Here is a 7704-nt window from a genome sequence, read left to right as displayed (position 1 = left end):
AGGGAGGGAGGGAGGGAGGGAGGGAGGGAGGGAGGAAGGGGTTGAGTTCCATGCAGAGGGATCTGCATGAGCACCAAGGGATGTGGAGTGTTTTCACAAAGCAGCAGACAAACAATACAGTTCCCCTAACACAGAAGATATAGGCAGCTGGGGCTACGTGAGACCCCATCTCAAAAATTTAACATACATACACATTGTGTGTCTGTATGTTTGTATGATTATATGTCACTCTGGATTCTGTGTTGGCACTTACACATATTTTCTATATCCCAAGAATTTAACCAGAAAACCAGAAGCCAAGGAAGGCAAATGCTTATACTAAATCATCAACTCTAAGAGTTTTTGAAAGAAAGAAAGAAAAATAATTAGTTCAGAGAACACAGAACAAAGATTCTCTTTGGGGGAATCTGGGATGACTACGGGGAAAAATGCAACGTAGAGGGCAGCCTTATGAACCAGGGCATGAATGTGGGAGATCCATGGCTCAGGCAAGGCACAATGCAAGCGACCGTGCAAGCTTATCAGAAGCTTGCTATGGCACACCGCTCACGGGCAGGAACAAGATGAGAAAAGATTGGCGATGTCAACTGAGAATGAGGGTGGCGAGAACTTTTTAGGTAACTGTCAGGTACATAAGGAAATTTTAAATAGGAAAACAGAAACAAGAAAACCCTAGTGAGGAACACTAACAGGAGAAGACCTGAGGGTGTGGTTCCTGCAGGTGTCATGCAGGAAAGCAGACCTGGTGCAGACTGACCTCATCAACCTGGGTCAGACTTCTGGGAGTCGAATAACAGGAGCTTTATTCCAAGGGTATTTAAGCACAGTACAATTTGACCAAAAAAAAAAGTTTCCTGGTGTAATACAAACCCCAATGCACACAAAAAAATAATTACATTGAAACTCAACTCAGGGTACATATCATTTTTTTCCAAGAAGATGGATTCTATAGATAACCTACCTGTACTAGCTTAAAGATCTAAGGAAGGAGGTCTGGTCTAGTCTTGGTCATACAGATAAAGGAGAGATCATTTGGGCTATTAACCACCCCTGGTCCTAATTGTGGGAGCTTGGGGGAGCCTCTAGCTATATATGCCTTGGGTCTTGGTTGTAAGAGTGGCCTGAACCAACAGATAATGCAGTCACTGGGCTGTTTATTGCTCCCAACTCTCCTCTTTCTGAACTGAAGAATAGGTTTTTCATCTTTCCTACTGGAAAGACAACCCTGCGTGCTTTATCATTCCTGGTTTCTCTGGAGATCTGTGGGAACAAGAGCCTTCATGCTATGCTCTCAGCAGAGACCTATGGCAGAAACACCTCAGTGTGGGATAGCTTTAAAACAAGGGGCACTAGCTAGTACACCCTTTTCTAAACTTGATCAAAATCAGCTGGGATTAGAAATATTTTTCCCATCTCTATAGTAACACTATTTCAAGGCACATGCTTCTAGAACAAACAAATAAAACAAGCCAAGACATTCAGCATGCATTTTGACATAATAAAGAGTCATGGGTGACACGGAGAAAAATAAATGAATCAGGTTTGGGTAATGCATCCTTTGCATTGCGCCTTAGAAATAAGGGACTGAGATCTTGGGGGCAGGAGTCCTGCTTTCTCCAGGCATGTTGCTCAAGACATCTTTTCCTTCTGCTTAAAAACTAATGTTTATGGCTGACATGAATAACTATCGACACGGAGTTCTTAGCTAAGAAATATGAGATAATTGTCCGCCTCAGATATACTTTAAATGTCCACAATAGGCCACTTGATAAACATTATGAAGGATGGATTTCTAAGTAGAAACTTATACACAGATGTGGGCCTGATCGCTATGAATTGACTCTAAACCAGTACAGCAAGTAGAGCAGACCTTAACAATCAAGGAAGTACCATGCATCTTTTCTATTAAATTATTTATTTCTTTACATGTGTGGCAGCCAAAGGACAACCTGCAAGGATTTCTTTCCTTCCCCCATGTGAGCCCATGGATTGAACTCAAGAGCTCAGACTTCTCCACAAGTGACTGGCCCAAGATAACAGACACATTAAAAGCTTTCTTTAAGAATCCTAACTCATTAGTTATTCCTGAATGAAAAGCTATGACAAACAATAGGATTTATATGACACAATCCAAGCATAATATTTCCAAGTGTGAACACTATATACTGTGTTAGGTTAGAAATATTTAATTAACAAAAAATAGACAGAAGTGCCTGCATAAACATTTACAAAAACAACTTCTATATTTAAGACAGACCTTTAAAAAATATCCACTGTGTAACTGTAATACAACAGCTGCGTGTCTAACATGTAAAACAGGCCTGTTATAGCATACATGGTCTGACCTTGTTCTGTAGGAAATGACTGTCCATGGCCACCTTTTCAGAGCAATCAGGGACCTGTTGACTGGTGCAGTCAATGTTCACCGGAAATCCCTCACAGACTTCCCAACTGAGAACGATAAGATAGTAAAATTATTTTTGGTAGAATAAAAACATTAAATTATAATATGCTTTATTAGCATTGTAATTTATGAATAACATCCTCTAGGAGGGAGATGATATGACACAAAAGATTTGTAAGGCATGCTAGCATTAGTAAATGAGAGAAACTAGAATTTCATCTTGCAATTATCTATGTTGTGGGATTCAATATTTAATTAATTCTTAATAAAAGTAAAAATAATTGTAGAGAATTGCCAAGTATGAAGCACAAACACATTAAGCTAGAAACAACAAAGGGCTTTTTGATACTTGCACTAGTTGGTCAAATGTAAGAAATTGTGAAAGCCTAGAGAAGCATTGCAGACTGGTGGGAATCCAGGAAAAACACAATCTAAAAAGGTTGGGTTTCACTCTTATTACGGACAAATATCCTTACCCTAAAGCGAAGACCTGGGTAATCACTGGTGCATTAGATCATACCTTTCTAATGCTATGGCCCTTTAATACAGTTCCTCATGCTGTGGGGACCCCTAACCATAAAATTATTTTGGTGCTACTTCATACCTATAATTTTGCTACTGCTGTGAATTGTACTGTGGATAGCTGATATATGATCCTCAAAGAGGTCATGACCCACAAGTTGAGAACCACTGCCATATAGCATGTTATCCAGTAGAAACCAGTCTTAGAATTTAACATCCCCTTACAGAGACATTTGCTACACCCAGGTCCTTCACTACTCTATTAATACCAACTAGAAAGTAGAATCAACCTAAATGTCCATCACAAGGTGAATTGAGAAGAACGGTGTGGCACATACACACAATGGAATATGACTCGGCTATAATGAAAACGGAAATCTGTAGGTAGGTGGGTAGGACCAGAAAGAGTCATTCTAGGTGAGTTCACTCAGGCCCAGAAAGATGAACGCAGTGTGTTCCCTTATATGAGAGTCCTAGCTTCCCATATTTTGTCTTCTTGTGTGTTTAACTCAGAGCACACATGGAGGCCTCTAAGCAGAAAGGGGTATTTGTTTTTTAGGGGGAGACGCACTAGTCAAGAGGAAAGTACTAGATTTTACGTGAAATGCAAGCCGTGGGATGAAATCCTGGGATAGAAAGGCTTAAGCGAGGAGGGCTGTGAGAAGGTGGGGAGTTCAGGTTTGTAAAGGGAGAGCTAACACCACGAAAGGGGGTATGAAAAGCAGCGTAGGAGCCGATTTAGAAATGACGGAAGTGTAAGGATGGTAGAAGGCACATGAGAAAGGGAGAAGACTGCTGGATTAAACATATCACACATGGATAAGGAGGAAGACTGGGGTGGGGGAGTGGGTGAGTTTTCCAAAGCCAAGTTTGTATGAACATGCCTCATGAGAACATACTAGTGAATAAACTAATTTCAAAATAAAACTGCAATTAAAAGAATTGAAACAGAATTACCCTAGGTGAGTGATCAGTCACTCCCAGAAGACATAGCTTCCTAAAAAAAAATCTTAGTGCCAGGCCATAGATTCCTTCCTATGAATTATTGATCATGAAGCTCCCAGAAATCTCCAAAGTAGCACAAGTGATTGCCATTGTCTTTGGTTACCCATCATAACTGCATGGTAAGATCCGTTGCTAAAGACACCACACACTCTGGACATAGAGAAATCAATCTCAAGCTGACCAGAAAACTTCTCTGCCAACTAGCTTTTATAGGGTCAGAAGATGCTATGCAGTCTGATGAGGGAGAAAAGACATTGATAGTTTGACCGAGTACTGGACCTTGCATGGTATATGCCAACCCACCAAGCCACAAACGCCGACAGGTGAGATAGTGGTACAGCCGCTATGGAGGTACCAACTGCTTTATTAGATCTGAGGCCTTCTCTTCAGGAGGTAATTTCATATCACAGTCTTATAATCATGCTCAAAAGTCCATAACTAGAAAAGTCCCAGGCCCTGGGGTAGAACCTGTTGTTGTCATTGTGCTAAGTGTTACCATGCTGCTAATTTTCTTTTTAAATGTTTATGTTCATGACCAAAGACCCGGGCTGCTCTGAACCCTGGTCAAAGAAGTTTCATTTTACAGTGGGTGTCAGTAAATTAAGACATGCCTAAATGGCCGAAATACTAACAATAAAAGACTCTCAATACTCAGCCCCAAAGGGGAAATTTATACTAGTCTCATACAGTATGCTCAGGGAACATCATGGCAGAGGAGACAGAAAGGGTGTTTTAACCAAAGGATGCACAGAAGGGCTATGACATGCTGTCTGGGACATGAGAAGGTGGAGGCAATTCTATCTCAAGGCAGCTGGCCAGAATCCTAGCCCAGATGATGCAGATGTTGTTGTTCAGGCCCTACCATTTACAGAGGAGCCACTGTGGTGCACAACTGAGAAGACAGAGAATCTTTCCTCATCGAGGGTGTGGCCATTGGTAGGCTTCCCATAACCATTGGATAGACAGTTCTAACTTTACGTAAATGGGCTATCCAAAACAAAAAGAAAAAAAAAACTTGAAGCTGAGGGAGTGTCGGGGGAGTCTTCAGCGGGAGAAAGTAGACATGCAATCGTATTCCATTTTGTAAGTGTGTGACATTTTCAAAAATTAAAAAAAATAAGAAAGGAACCAGTTCTGAGACTGATAATGGCAATTCTACCAATAATCTTAAGAATAAGGACATGAGTCACTAGAGAGATTTCTCAGTGATTAGGAGCACTGGCAGCTTTTCCAGAGGATCTGGATTCGATTCTCAGCACCTACAAGTCAGGAAACAACTGTTTGTGGCTCCAGTTCCAGGGAATCTGTCGCCCTCTTCTGACACCAACAGGTACTGCATACATAAGGCAAGTGTGTGCAGAAAAACACCCACATACAAAAATAAATAAAATATCAAAGAAATTTTAAAAATGCATGACTGTAACGGTTGGAATGACCCATTTTAGAGTATAGAAAAGCTTTGACCAGAGTATACAATGAAGCAAACTAACACATTTAGTTCGTGATTAATCCAGGCAGGCAGCTTTATGTCATTGTATTTAAGGACCCAATCACCTCAACAAAACAGCACTTTTTGTTCCCAACAAAGAAAAATGAAAAACGACCATGTGATGGGTGAGGGGTGTATCTCAGCAATAACACATGAACTGAAAATCTAAACTCCCGAGTCAAAAACTTAAGGGAAGGCTCTAGGGAAAATTTCTTCTAAAGAATTATTTAATATATTCCTATTTTCATGTGTGTTCACACAGACACTCATGACACGTGTGTGTGGTGGAGGTGAACATACTACAGTGTTCGTGTAGATGACAGAGGATTACATTGGCAGTCAGTTCATACCCCCCACACCTTTATGTGGGTTCTGGGGTTGAACTCATGGAACCTAGCTTGTGACACATACGCCTTTATCTCTTAAGCCATATCACCAGCCAGATCTAAGGGAATTTAAGAAAGATTTCTAGACACAAAACAAATCTTCTTATGAATGGAAAAATACTCATTAAAATTAATTCTCTACCAAGCTAAAGAGAACAGGAGGGATGTATCCAAAACTCACATGGGTAGCAGAAACAGTGAGTGAGGTTAGGGCCACAGAACCAGTATACATATCCTTTTGATTTATCAACAGATTAGCCATGCGTAGATGAGTAAACCTCAGCAAAATGCTTTGGGAATTTTTGGCTATGCCCTCTACTCTATCCTTTTTAGATATATACTAAAGAAATGTAATTTGCTAAATTATGCTGTACTAAAAGTAGATGGGACCATACAGAGAGGTCATCTAACCCGACCTAGCATAGGAGTCTTGCTGTGGTAACCAATAAGCTATTCACAAGTCACATATTTCTGTTTAAGATAATTTGAATAAATTATAAAATTAAGTTCCTTAGTACCAGTCATCACATTTTAAGCAGTCATAGATCAAGCTTCAGTGATCAAGTACTGGCTGGTAGGAAGGCATTAAGGTCTTTAAGAGAAATGATACCAGTTCGAATCCTGGCTCACCATGTACCAACAGTGTGAGTTTGGGCAAATCTTTCTTTTTGTTTTTGGTTTGCCTCTGAAAAACAGAGTCCTAACAGAGACTGCTGGGGATAAGCCATCATTTGAAAATTAAATACAATGTTAAATCATTAATTTATAAGTCAACATCGAATAGGTGACAGTTTTTGTTATTCACAGATAAGAAACTCATATCCATCTGTTTGTGGGTAGTTATGAGCAAGGTGGTGCTATACTTCCATTCTTTCCAAGAATTCTGGGTTTTTCTTTCCACTGTCTTGTGCAGCCCCCGTACATTCCATTAGTTCCCACTGTCTCGTGCAGCCCCCGTACACTGCATTAGTTCCCACTGTCTCGTGCAGCCCCCGTACATTCCATTAGTTCCCACTGTCTCGTGCAGCCCCCGTACACTGCATTAGTTCCCACTGTCTCGTGCAGCCCTCAGTGCACTGCATTAGTTCCCACTGTCTCGTGCAGCCCCCGTACACTGCATTAGTTCCCACTGTCTCGTGCAGCCCCCGTACATTCCATTAGTTCCCACTGTCTCGTGCAGCCCCCGTGCACTGCATTAGTTCCCACTGTCTCGTGCAGCCCCCGTGCACTGCATTAGTTCCCACTGTCTCGTGCAGCCCCCGTACACTGCATTAGTTCCCACTGTCTCGTGCAGCCCCCGTACACTGCATTAGTTCCCACTGTCTCGTGCAGCCCCCGTACACTACATTAGTTTTCATTTCATTGTCAATAAATCTAGAATTCAGATATCAAAGTTTATAGGAAAAAATATTTTTATTATGATGAATTCACTTAAAGTTATTAATTTGGAAAGAATCACAAAAACAGCTTTTATATTTTAAATGATATTGTGACTTCTTTAAAGCAAGAAACTGCTCGCTTTCCCATCTAGTCTTTTCAAACAAAGGGACATTGCTAAGTCGCTTAGGCCTGATTGCATTAGAGCACCAGGTAAAGCCATACAAGTATCGCTTAAGGCAATTGAGAGAAAATATTTCTGTGTTTCAGATCTCTCACTGTGGGAAATCCTGAATTAGGCGACGGGTTACTTTAATTAAGTATATATCAATTTACTCATCACTTCCGAATAGCGGAGCAGCATCAGAGTCCATAAGGGTCTTATACACAGCAGTGATACCACCTCTGGCAGAAGTAGCCACTCGGTCAAAGGTCAGAGCCAAAACAAGACAGTGGGAACTAATGCAGTGTACGGGGGCTGCACGAGACAGTGGGAACTAGTCAGGGTTTAATGGAGGTCT

At 41.0% G+C, this 7704-nt stretch overlaps 1 pseudogene; it reads right to left on the bottom strand.

Annotated features, from left to right (window-relative positions):
* Positions 1 to 7077: 7077 nt before the first annotated feature.
* The window catches only part of LOC142844285 (doublecortin domain-containing protein 1-like), a 154493-nt pseudogene continuing 153866 nt past the window's right edge, over positions 7078 to 7704 (bottom strand).

The sequence above is a fragment of the Microtus pennsylvanicus genome, chromosome 2 (genome assembly GCF_037038515.1).
Source record: "Microtus pennsylvanicus isolate mMicPen1 chromosome 2, mMicPen1.hap1, whole genome shotgun sequence".
Classification (NCBI taxonomy): Eukaryota; Metazoa; Chordata; class Mammalia; order Rodentia; family Cricetidae; genus Microtus; species Microtus pennsylvanicus.
This window is presented reverse-complemented; position numbering and strand designations above follow the sequence as displayed.